Source organism: Accipiter gentilis, chromosome 4 (assembly GCF_929443795.1).
Source record: "Accipiter gentilis chromosome 4, bAccGen1.1, whole genome shotgun sequence".
NCBI classification, from domain to species: domain Eukaryota; kingdom Metazoa; phylum Chordata; class Aves; order Accipitriformes; family Accipitridae; genus Astur; species Astur gentilis.
Genome location: NC_064883.1, coordinates 33864135 through 33877672, shown reverse-complemented (window position 1 = coordinate 33877672; position 13538 = coordinate 33864135). Strand labels below are relative to the sequence as shown.

General features: G+C 37.7%; 1 long non-coding RNA gene across 1 annotated transcript in view; it reads right to left on the bottom strand.

Moving 5' to 3' along the window:
• Nucleotides 1-7373, bottom strand: part of LOC126037768 (uncharacterized) — a 44379-nt gene extending 37006 nt beyond the window's left edge. Inside the window, exon 1 of the long non-coding RNA XR_007505808.1 lies at nt 7234-7373. This is a non-coding gene — a long non-coding RNA (uncharacterized LOC126037768). The remainder of the gene's footprint in view (nt 1-7233) is intronic.
• Nucleotides 7374-13538: the final 6165 nt, after the last annotated feature.

Here is a 13538-nt window from a genome sequence, read left to right as displayed (position 1 = left end):
TGAATTTGATCATTTGGCATGACGAATTGGCAGATATTCCATTGCTCAGCCAAGCACCTAATGCACCATTCAAATTTCCATTCAAATGAAGCTGAGTTGGAAAGGGTAAGGGGTTCTTCCATGGAAAAAAATACCCAGGAAAAATTGTTCTGCTTTAGTCCTACAGCTGGCCAGAAACTGCAGCTCTAGCTGCCTAATGACAGAACTTTACACAGATTTCAGGGGCACACCAACAAAACATTAGAAATTCTTGCTTTACTGATTGATGAGACAGAGATGGAGCAAAAGACATGAGTTACTTTAAATTTCCAGCTATTTCCCTAAAGATGAACACATGCAGTATAAGGCTCACAGGTACAATGAATATTCTACATACACATCTTTTCCTGTGTCTTTGTTGGTATCAAGTATTCATAAACAGGTCACCTAGGGAATGCCACATATGCACCAGACATCTGGTTCATCTGAAACTGGAGTGTTCTGAAAGTCGTATTCACCAGGAATTTCAGTCAACATCAGTCAACTATCTTGCAACTGCTGTCTTAGTAAACGCTCTTAATAAAAGAGTTAGTACACATTTTCCATCATTGGCATTTTGTTTCATGGGGTTTGATGCAGTTTATATAATGAGGTATTCTGTTTACACGAAAGTAGATCTGACTGGAAGATTGTCCAAATTGTCCAAAGACCCTTTCTAAAAAAAATAATAATACAAAAAACCAAACACAAACCTTTCAATTAGAACAGACATATTTTGTATCACTTCACAGCTGAATTGCTGATTGGTTTAGAAGAGACCTTTGTTCACATTCTCTCCTTTGTTAAAATAAAGTTTTCACCCTGATTGTCACAGGAATACTAAAGGCTGGAAGCTAGACTTCCCACATCACATACTGGTCCTCAAAAAATTTAATTACAGAACAAGTTGTACCTAGGCCTGATAAATCTTTGGCATAAATTGAAATAAAGCCTAAATTGGATATTTAAAAAACAAATAAAATGGAATATTCCATTGCATATTTTGTATGTAGCTGAGTGACTGCATGAAAGGGATGCTTTGTGCCAATTCCTGCCCACACACTTTTCTGTGTTTCTTCTGCATGAGAAGAGCAGGGACTGAATGCCCATGCCATACCTTCCTTGACTGCACAGAGCTTTGGCTTCAGCCTCTTAATCTTTCTGCTGCAAGAGCAGAACTTTCCCTGAGGAGTCAGAAAAGAATAGGAGAAAATCTTCTTTGACCTTCAGCGTCTTAGGTTTCAGTAGATAGTGTGCCTGTTTGTGCGTTCTCCCTATATGGAGTAGAAGACTCAAACTAATCCTAATTATTTAACTACTATCATCATATAAATTGACAGGGCACTTTAATAGAGGTCTTTGTTGCTAATCATTGCTAGTCCTTAATCTCACTAGAAGAATAGTGCCCACCTAAGCATTTTTTTCCCCATTGGTTATCATCAATGCAGATGTATTTTTACTTTTGCACTTTTTACCCCTCTGAAAAGTGGCGTGAACCAATTTTTTTATCTGTTATGTGTATAAATGAGAAAAGAAATATTATCATCAAATTTCCTCTCTAAGGATGTGTGTTTGCCTGCCTGTTCAGAAGAGACTATCCTTCCTGCCCCTCGGAGTGACTATCTGTGTCTTCCTTATCGTCTCTTCCAGAAAAGGAAAAATCTCACTATATAATGTAGAGAGCGGGGGCACCAAGTTAGTGAATACCAGAGGTTGGTAGACCAATTCTAGCAGATGCATATATCTTGTCAGATTAGCACTGTTTCAGACTGTACAGTGTATCTAAAAATGACTAATAAAGCAGCAAATGAAAATCACTTGAAGAACAAAATACTCTGTAGTGCGCTCTCAATTGCTTCTGAACTACACCAGGCAGCAGTCTCTCTTCTCTTACTGTACCCTATCTTTCATAATCCCCCTTAGATCAAGTTTTTAAAGGAAATTGTGTATTTAGAAGGAAGGCTTCTAAAATTTAATAAATGTTGCTGGGCTTTTGTAAATCTAATATTATCTGTTATCTCTACTTCAAAGGGCAGAAAAGCTGCTGTTACCAGCTGGAATCTCTGACTTTTAAAACGAAAAGTAACTGAGCACACATTCCTTATACAGGTCAGGGAAACGGGATACTATTGTAACTCTGGTTAAAAAACATCAGAGAGGGAACTGAAGAGGCACCAAGTGAATTTGTCCTCCATTTTTTCGTTAACAGTCAAAGTGGCCTGTAACAATTCAGACAATGACAGTCTTCCTCATTAAACCAAGCAGTGGACTCAGTCAAAAATACCCTGCCTTTACCATTATTCTTTATGCCACTGGTCAGTGTTTTCCAAGTCAAAAGTTATAACTAAAACAAGGTTTGCAGGAAGAAGTAACTCCTTTTAGGAAGCCAACTGAAAAGTTACAATACTGTCTCTTTCAAATCATTATGGTGACTACAGCATTTCTATAGCTAGTGTGGTACTGAAAGCTACCACACAAAGACTTCTACCAAATGACAGTTATAATGACAGACCAATGACTACTTTTGAAATAGCAATTTCAGTTATTTTGTACATGTAGTCTGACTTTTTCGACTATATTAGAGTATGGGTATGAAAAACATCATTAAATTATACTATTCTAAGGTTCCTTCCAGATTGCTATTGTATCACTGTCAGTAGATGCATTTCCACAGGTCTTAGTAGTGTTTGGATTATAAACCATCTATAGCTTCCCCATTGGAGTCAGAGTTCCTGTGAGGTGGTCCTGCAATCATCCACGTGTTCAGAGAGTGAATGGAGAATAGAGATAATGAGGGTGGGATACTTTTCCACATTAATCATTACAAAGTTTTGACTCTAGTCTAAGATATTTGTCAAGTTTCTTCTAAACTCTGTGGAGAGAAATGGGCACATCTGGAAGGCAAGTCCACAGACAGTGTCTAAAAAGGCAAATAGCAGCCTCTCCCTTTAGAAGTATTTCTCTCTTGTCCCACTAATTATTGGGGAGCCTAGAAAACAAGCTCAAGGAGAGTCTGCTTTTAGAGGTTAATTTAGGGGACATAAATTCTAACCAAAGCATAAATCAATATACTTGAATCTTTTTGAATTATTTCTTTCTAAACCTAACTTCTATAATTATTTCTATAGTTTTAAGCTAATTTTATTTTTGCAGACCAGTTTTACCTTGAAAAGCCTGCCTCACTGTTTACCTTGGGAGTCTCTACAGTAATCTGGTGAAGTATTCAGTCACCATCGAGAATTACTCATTTTTAGCTTTTGGCCTGTTACTCTTTCTTTACACACACACACACACACACACCCCTCCCCCTTACTGTAATAAGTAATTATTTTCCTGCAGTGCACATGAATTTCCACTAGAAAACTTGGCTTATGCTTTCAACTCTCTGCTCTTCATTTAAACTACCTAAAGAACAGAGAATAGAATCTGCCCAAAAAGAATATATCATCCCTTTGATACTATTGAATGATACGTTTGGCCTTTAGTCTAAGAAGTTTGGACTTTGCTGATCTGGATGCTCCCAAGAGGGGGTTGCATCCAAATGGTGACCTCGTATAACCTTTCTTAGCTTGTGAATCGACAAGATCGTAGCACATGATTTTACAGTTCCTCTTAATTAATTTGCCATTACGTTTCCACAATCTTGAGAGAGAAAGAGATTTTTAGTGCTTTATTCATTTTCTAATATCTGTCCCTTGGCTGCAGTCCTGAAGTTAATGCTCACTAATAGTGTGTTCTTTGTCTGCCCAGTTACCAGGGTCATCGTTTTTCAAAAGAGGTCTCCAGAATGTAGAAATGATTCTTCAGTCACTGTTTTTCTTTTTAACAGAGACCTTTTCTATGTTCCTTTTTCCTTTATAGCCTACAGCTGAGATGTTTTGCTCTGCCAATTTTTTATTTTCTGCACAATCCAATTCTTCAGTCATCAGAGAGTGAACTTTGCATTTGATTGTTTTATTAGACAAAGTCACAGTAGAAACTAGTATAAATTATCCTAACTAGAGAGTATTTTGATCTGATTTTAGTTTATACACAACCACCAAAATACTTCTTTTAAGTTTTCTTCCTTCAGGATGACATCACTGACAGTTGCAAACAGAGTAGGATGAATATTTTTTTTTTTACCAAAAAAGAAATTACGATCAAAAGCATTATCCAGAATGAGTTGTTCTGATTATCTCAATGAAGAAGAGATATAAATAAATGTTTATTTGAGTAGAATCGGGAGGGGTGGGGAGGGGAGGTATTACTTTTACCCCAAAAAGTTACAAAATGTGAAAAATATCTTTTTTTATCCAGGAATAGAAATAGTCTCAACTTTGGAAACAGGAGGAAAATTAAATGCGTGAGAGAACAAAAAAGAAAGTGGTTCTTTAGATTTCATCACCAGACTTTGGGCTGTATAATGGGAACCTGTGTGTTTCAATAAACGTTGTACCATGCTGGAGGAAAAAGAAGGCTTGAAGTGGGATCTGAAATACACTAGTTATGGTAAAAAATACATTATTTCAATAGGTTGAGAAAGTCTGTCATCTATTAATATATTTGTAAAGGAATGCTTCCCTTTTCAAATACAGTGGACACCTCTAGCTTTCTAAAGCAGCCTTCCTTCATCTGCCAAACTATTCTGTTCACATTTTAAAAAGAATACTCACAAGGAGTTTTCTTAGTTTTGTAATTTAGTGGATCAAATCACGTAAAATAAGTATATATTTCCTTGGGCATGTGTTGTTTCTGTCATTTTGCTGATGAAAAGCCAGAACTTCACATCTTCAGACACTGATGAAAGGGAAAAGATTTGGGACTATATGAGTGTTCTGGAGTTCAGAATTACAACTTCATAAGGAAAAGGCATTTCCACATGGCAAGGACCTGCAGTCCTACCCACAGATTTCCTACTGAGATGTATTTAAAAGCCTTCAGAGTGCTCCACGAACTTTAAATTTCAGCTGACCTACATCTTTGCATTATTGCCCTTGATCTTTTAAAAGCTTCAAATTCCCTTTGATAATAAAACCCCACCAAACTTCCTATGACATATCTACCCCTTTCAAAAAGCTGCATAATTTAAAATATGCACCAGCAGCCTGGTAAATTCAAGTGAAATCAAACACACTTTGGAAAGAATTTAAGTCATTTTCTATAAATAAATGGGAGAAGCTTGTGTTAGACAAACATGAAAATTAATCATGTGCTGTGGGATTGCTTCAGGTGCTTAGGTATTTGGCAAACACCCTAAAATAATTTTAAAAATTAATACTGTTACGTTATGGACATGTTTTACATTCAGTTCTTAGACAAAAATATACACAAGTATTCAGCCATTCAAGATCTGATCATCTGTTATTGCAAGTTTGATAAGATTTATCTACCTTTCTGAAAGTACTAAGAAAGCCTATTTCTTCGCATTCTATATTTTCAAGAGAGTTTACTGTTTATGCAGGCTGGTCACAGTTGGGTATAATATATCTATGTGTCAGAAATTGGAACAGGCAGTAGACATTATAGATGAATTGCCAGGAAATTACCCCAAGTGTGCTGACTTCCCAAATTCCTTCAAATGACTTAACAGGTTTGACATGGCAGCTCAGTGTTCAGTTTGCTTAGGGGACTTAGGAGAATCAGCGCTTCCAATCCATTGCTAAGGTTTGGGTTTTTCACATTTACATAGTAATAAGGAGCTTAGGGAATCTGTAACCGGCAGAGAAAAACATTTAAGTCAGTATTATTACCAGTAACAGTGCTTAAGTTCATTTGTACAATTCAAATTAAAAGTCTTTATTCTTCTAAGAAAAATTAGATGGGCAGATCATATTATTATTGCTGAATTGTTGATAAGCAGCATCGTCTTTGAGCTGAAAGGCTTTTGGTTCACGGCAGCACTGGCAGTAGCAGACACACTCATTCTTGATGAGACAATGAAGTGTGTAAGGGTGACAGGCTTTATGGCAAAAGGCATCACATACCTTCCACAAATCACTCATCTGTCTAGTTCTGGATGGTATAATTCTGTGACCTATGAAATTAAAAACAGAAACCTTGATTTTCTCTTTATAGGTCCTTGCATCATTCAGGATCGAGAATGACTGTCAGGCTCTCATCGCTACATGAAATTAAAGGCATTTTGCAAACGTAGCATCATTCTGCTGAGGTTAGGGAATTCCCCTCTAATGAAACACATTGTGGTCTAGCATCTGGGAACTTACATATACAGCTATGAGGTGGATACAATAAAATAAATGTTCTTGTTTATGTTAAATTTACCCTCACTACATCTCCTGCTATTATTTCACAGATCCTCTAAATTAGCAAAAAAACCCGAAGCAAATAAGAGTTGCCTAGGCCTAGTGAGTGACGGGAAAATGGCCTCCAACCAGATTCTTCTAATTTGGAAATAATCAAACTTGAGGTGTGTCAAACTGTTTGTTAATGCTACAACTAAAATGTTATTCATGTTTTTAGAGCTTGTCTGATTTCCAAAACCACCATAGTCTAAAAATAGAAGAAAAGTAACAGAACTGAAAATTACTGAAAAATTGTACCACATTAGATAGACTGCTGAAAATACCAGGAGGTAATTGGTTTGACTATACCAATGTCCCTTTTTTACTATGATATAACTATACAGCAATTAGGTTATTCTTGTAAATGGCATGGTGACTACAGCTGTAAAAAGACATCACTGCCATCTTCTGGTAATAGCTCATTTGGCTTGCCAGCATGTGGGTTTTTATTTATTTATTTCTCTTTTTATAGAACACTACACAGGCAATCAGGGGTTTTTGTTTACAAGACCAGCAAAATGTAAGCATTGTGCTTTAGCATTTGGAATTTGTTTCGATCAATAATTTTATGCTGCTCTAGAATTTCTGAACCGCTATATGACTCCTACTGGTGAAACATTCTTGAGATTGATTTTCCTTTGAGATTGTGGATACCATAAGTCTAGAAATGTGAATTTAATAGCACAATCTTATATTACACTTCTATCCCAAAGTGCAAGCTACCTAATGACGGAATGTATGGAAACAGAAACCCGTGTGAGAAATTTCATGAAGATCAAGTTCAATTGAATGTCAGTGATGCTAGCATGATCACCCCCATTTATATTTGCTGAGGATCTAAATCTCTTAAACAGATTATAGTTACGTATTTGTCTGTGTGACAAAAATCTGCTTTCTGCTTCCTCCAGAGCCTTTGGTGCTTTAGCCTTACCTCTGATAGCTTGTTGGATCCTGTTTATCGCTAATCATCAAACAGAAACAGAATAGCAGCAGTCTGTCTTGCTCCAGGAGATGTAGCCTGATTTGTGACATGATCTTCACTCATCTTCAGCATCAAATGTCATTGCTACTAATAAGTAATAACAGTACTATTAATAATTAGTTCCAATCTTACTTGATGATGTATTAGTAATGTCCCCTCCCAGAGAGCAGGAAATCACCCTGAGTATAAAGGGAAACTATGGCATGTAATGTAGCTGCTTTATAAAACGTAATACGCATTCCCCTAAAGATTTGTCATATCTTTGGAATTTCCTCAGATACCAATTTAAAAAAGACATGTTTTTTTCACATTCAAAATCCTGACGGTTACTCGGCTTAACGTAAATTAATAAATACATACACAATTTTGGGTGTTAACATAGACATAGGGCAGAAAAATATGGACTCTTTCACATATGTGAATCGTCGTGTCCGCACACAGCAACAGTGGAATATGTCAGGTCATCTGTTCCATGCAAACAAACTATGTTTCCAGTGTAATGAAAAGCTTGACAGTCCAGATGAGGTAGTCAGAGGCTATGAAGGTTCAAAGGGAGCTCCAGGCAGCACTAAGCACCCCGGCACTTTGGCCTTTCCAAAGCAGGCAGTGGGGATGGGAACTTGCCGGCCTTGCTGAACACGCAGTAAAGGCAGCCAGAGGGTTTCCATTAATTTCTAAAGTTACTGTGCTGGCAGGAACGGTGAGTTACTCTCGCGGTTCGGATGGCTCTTCAGTTTCCTTGTTTTTTCCTTATTGCTCTGTACACTGTTAGAAACTGCGCAGATCTTGGCCCAAATGCGTCTACATAGTCAAAAAGTTACTTTTATGTAGATGCAGCCGTGATCAGCAGTAGCATCTCTTCAGGCTGGTTATTGCACTAAACCAGCGTTTGGTCCAGCTTGACAGGACAGTCCTCAGGGCCTCGTGGGGCTGGGGTCCAGATCTTCTGGCCATACAGCACTCTGTTTCTGGCCCCTACTCAATGCGCTGCAAAACAGGGTGAGCAACTGCGGCAGTTCCTGCCAAGGCACCCTCCTACCTGTGCGGCTTCCTCTTCGCTGAGCTGCAGCCCCAGCCCCAGCATCTCTGCTCGACTGGTCTTTCAGAAGGGAAAATATATTTCCCTTGTACTTCTTCTGTATTGCAAGCCTAGCCTCGATTTGCGGTCTATATATTTAAGTATAAATCTTCCATTCAAATGCTCACAGCCGCTGTGAGAGTCATAGCCCTCCGGCAGATATTTCCCTTTCAAAGCAGCCAGTCTGTCCTCAAATGAAGAGATCTGAGATGGTAAATTTTTCGGAATCATTTCTTATTGGAAGCAGAGCTGTTCTCCATAAATGCAGGAGCCAACCATCTTTAAACCCAGAGCTGGATAGTAGGTTTTCACTGCCCATTCATGCCAGTGACAGATGCCTGGCAGTCAGGAGCTGCTTGTCAGTTCCCAGACAGGAGGCATAGAATGTACACTTCTGTTAAAAGAGCAGAGAGGCTGTTGGTTAACACAAGCTTTTATGATGAAGTTGGCACACGTTTTCATACAATGTCACTCAAAACCTTTTACACCGCAGCGCATCCCCCAGCTGCGAGCCAGCTGGTGATTGCGAGGGAGGAAGATCTGAGGTACGGTAAAATACTTCTCATTGTAAGCAATTTTGCAGAAAAGTAGTTGCAGCTTTAAAGAGCCCTCCTAAAGCACGCATCTCTTTCCCTTACCTGCTGGTTTTTTCATTTTATCAGCCCACTGCTGATTCGGCAATTTGTGGTTTGTTAGTATACAGTGACTTTCTGAATGCTGATCCAAAAGCAAACTGAACAAAGAGATGCAAAGAAAGGATTACAGAATGGGTTTCCTTTTGCTGTTCATCCATCCAAGCTAGTTTTATGTTTACTAATCAGTACTTTCCAGGGCTTCGAGAAAACCAGAGTAAAAAACGTGGGAGCCCATTCTTATAATTTAGCCATAAACAATGTAATCATAGAATCATCAAAAGGTTTGGGTTGGAAAGGACCTTAAAGATCACCTAGTTGCAACCCCCCTGCCATGGGCAGGGACACCTTCCACTAGACCGGGTTGCTCAAAGCCCCATCCAACCTGGCCTTGAACACTGCCCGGGACGGGGCAGCCACAACCTCGCTGGGCAACCTCTTCCAGTGCCTCACCACCCTCACAGAGAGGAACTTCTTCATTACAGTTAATGTAAATTTACCCTAATATTAAAAGCAAATCCAGTCCCATCAATCAACATTCAGAAGTAACTTGCTGGGAGGAGTAGGTTACTGTGCTCACTTGAGTGCTTTTGAAAATACACTCAAAACTTAAGGAAACTCAGTTAATTTTTTTCCCCCAAAATTCAGTCTGGTCCTGAGGCTTGCAATAATCTCTCCACTACAAAATGCAGCACACCATAATCAATAGCAGAGATGTAGGGGAAAGAACCAGTAGCATGGAAAAATCAGTGACAAAACTAACAGGAGAAATACTGGAAGGTCCCTTGTTCTTGACCTTTTCCTGGGTAAGAATTCTTTATCAATGAAAATGACAGGAAAAATCATGGAACTGCAACACATAGGGAACTATGCAATAGCTATTATACCTTAATGTCATTTACTTTAGTCCTTTCTCAACACTTCTTCTAGTAATTTTTTTATATCTTTACTCTGCTTAGAAGTTGAACTGGATTGTGGCACATTCCCAGGTGTTCTTAAAGAACTGCAATATTTATTTTTAGCATATTAACCTTAACAACTCATTAAAAAGTCATCTTCCTCCAGGGGTCTTCTCTTTGCAACCAGTGCTAGTAGACTGAAAATTAAAATAGTGTATTGGAGTACCAACATTTCTGGTTTTCTGAGTTATTCATCAATGAAAGCAGCACTTTTACCAATACAGTTATGAGAGCCTCAGTGCCTTAGCTTGCAGTTTTTCAGAACTTGAGATAGACTGCCAGTGGTTAAACTAAAGTGGGTTTGTAATGGTAGCATTCAGCTTTTATTTATAAGTTATTTCCGTACTGTGTTAGCTTTATTTCAAGGTTAACGATGAAATGCTGTTTCTTGTGTTATTGTTTCTCCTGGTTTTACTCATAATTTTCAGGGGGAAAAATCATAAGAATTGGCATATAAATTAACTATTGGAACATTCACATATTACATTTGCTTATAAAAGAATCATGGAGCAAGTATAATAAATTAACGTAGAGGTCTTGATGGTTCTTTTGGTTCCATATTTTTATAAACATTTTAATACTGTTAGCGACTCTGAAATAAGGACTCTAAACTTTCGTCATGAGCCAGATTATTAGATTATGTGAACCATCCTAGCTCCAGTCTAGAATTTCTTTGCTTCCTTTCAATCTTTTTCCTTTCCTGGTTAATTCATATGTAAATTAGTGTTACATGGGGCATGAACTAGAGCCCAGAGTGGCTGTCCCTCTATATCTCAGTCCAAAAAGGCATTTATGAGCTTACTCATGTAGTAGCAGTGGGATTAGTTGTGTGTTTAAACTTAAAATATACTCTCACTCCCTTCTGAGCTGGGTACCAATCCCTCCAGATGCTGGGAAGAAGAATATGCAGAGATTAGTGAGCCTGTGTGGTGACAACCATTTCAGTGATCTGCAGAGCTCCTTCTTCTGGTGACTGGGTTTTTATTTGTTTTATATATTTTAAAACCTAATAAAATTTGAGACAGATCGTCTCCTGTACCTACAAGCTAGTGGGATGGGAATCTTCTGGAACCGACTGTGGTTTCCTGCTACTGGGAACAATTCTTTGCTGGCACTGGCAAGAATTGGAGGAGTCTGATAAAACCAGGATACTGGAGCTTTCGTTCTTCCCATGAAATATTATTCCATGATTAGTAGGATATTTTTCCTTTCAAATATGTAATGATGCCAGCACCTTTCCAAACACTGTTCAAATCTGGCATGTACGATACAGCACTGCTCTACACGTCTGGCTGTAAGAGACATGACGTCAGCTTTGGTAATACCTTCCAACCACATTATCTTGCTGCTTTTATATTCTGCTTCCAGACTTTTGGAATTCCTCATTAGCTACTAAGACACAATATTCAAACTAGAGACCCATTGATCATTTTAACTGCTTGATTGACCAGAAGTCACCCTTACTAATCTCTGTTGCCTTTAGTGACTAATTACGGTCTGGTATTTTTGAACCTCTGAAAAACGCTGAATGGTTTAAAGTAAAAATAATACAATGCAAACAAATTGAATCCTGAAATTGCTTCATTCATCAGTAAGAATCGCAAGAAGGTGTAACGATGTCAGTAAATTTACACCACCCTAGGAATGTTTGTTGTTACAAATAGAAACCACTAAGAAAAAAACACACACACACACACCCCTTTTTTCCACCAGTTTTTTCTATAATTACAAGCCTTCAGGTTTTTTCCAAGATAAAGTATCTTGTAAAGCAACTTGTTATAGATCTTTTATTTTAAAAGGCATTTTAGTAATTCTGACATTTTATATAAAAGACATAAAGATACCAAGTCCCTCAGTACATATACTTGCATTTTTTCAGCTATTACAAATGTTAAGCAGATTTAGGAAGTGGAAAGTGACTACTGTTTGTTATGAACTGCATTCATAAATCTGCCTTGGATGGACTTAAAGTTGATATGAGTAAATGACTAATGGACTTGAATTATTGAACTGTTGCTTGCAGTTCATAAATAACACACTTTTCCTTAAAGCTGCCTATATTTTGTATTGCAAGCTTAGGGTCTAAAAGCTACTGCATCAAAATGAGTCTGGACTAAGAAGCTTTTTCAGAAACTGCCAGAACAGGAGATGTCATATATTAAAAAACAAGCAACATTTCTATGCCACAAGGAATAGGCACATTCCTTATGACATGTTTATCTCTAAAATATGGTTCTGCTGGAATTTACTATGTCTCTTCCAGACTTGTTTCACAAGTTCAATGGACTGGACAAACAGTTTCCTTTGAGACAGCGTAGCTTGATAAGAACAGAAATGTACATTTCAATATATGTCCCACTTACTGCAGCGCTCTTCTTGTAGAGCTGAGCAAATACTTATCAAACCTTGCAACACTCATTAAAGTTGGGTATGACATACAGACATCATTTTGTCTACAACTGAAATGCAGTAGCCTCTCCAGTAAGCACTTTTTTTTTTTATTTTTTAGAAACCCATGGTATGAAATATATTTGTAACCTACTTCTTCTTTGTTCAGATGTGGATACATCTGTTACTAATTAAAATTGAATGTCAATAAAAGAAACTTTATAACTTAAACCTGCACTTAAAATAGTTATATAAAAATTGTTGTAAGGCAGTATAGCTGCCTGTATATAGCCATCCCTGTAATCTTTTATCCTGTATAAGATTGCATAGAGGTTTAAACAGCTGTTTGTTTTAGAAAAGCATTTTAGTTCCTAGTCTGTTTGTTCCTAAAATCCTTCTCCAAGTTGCAGCAAGGGTTATTATTCGATGCTGCCTGTTTGAACTTTGATCAGGGAAAGAATTACTACTCTCAATTAGATCTTATAAAATGTGAAAACTTCTTATAAAGCTGGCACTGATGCTTTTGCTGATTCTTTTTTACTTCTGCCTAATAATTTCTGCAAGCTCTAAGCATCGCTAGCTTCTGTGTGTGTAAACAACAGCACACTTCTATAAGTGCTATTTTAATGAACAAATTTCAGGGATTAACTTTGCAAGGCACAGTTGTGTGAGCTTCATCAAGAGACAGGCTGCCGCTGGACTCTACAAACAGCATTTTTGAAAGAGATGTAAAAAAAATGACTGAGTACACAGCTAGTCTCTACAGATATTTTCTCCCTTGCTCTTCCATGCACATTCATCCATTCCAGATTTATTACCAACTAACTTCCCAAACGTCATTATCTCCATTTAGAGGTGATGAAACTTGATGAATGTTCTTGCACGTATACCCCATTCTCTTCATCTGCTACATTTTGTCATTCTGTCAGATAAAGAAATCAGATATTTTTGGCATGGCTTGATATTCCCATTTAAAGGCTCATGGTTCTGTTATCTTCTACTGCTCACATCCATTTTTATGAATAAATAACGAAATGTTTTCCATTTGCTTCATCATCAGATGTTAAGAAGTGGAGATTAGCGGATTTGTTTGAATATGCTTCTAAAAGTATATTCAGCTTCTGTTTAGCCATGGAGGTTTAGCTAAGACACCGTCTGCTGGAGATCCTCACAGCAGCTACCAAGAAAGTAAAAAAT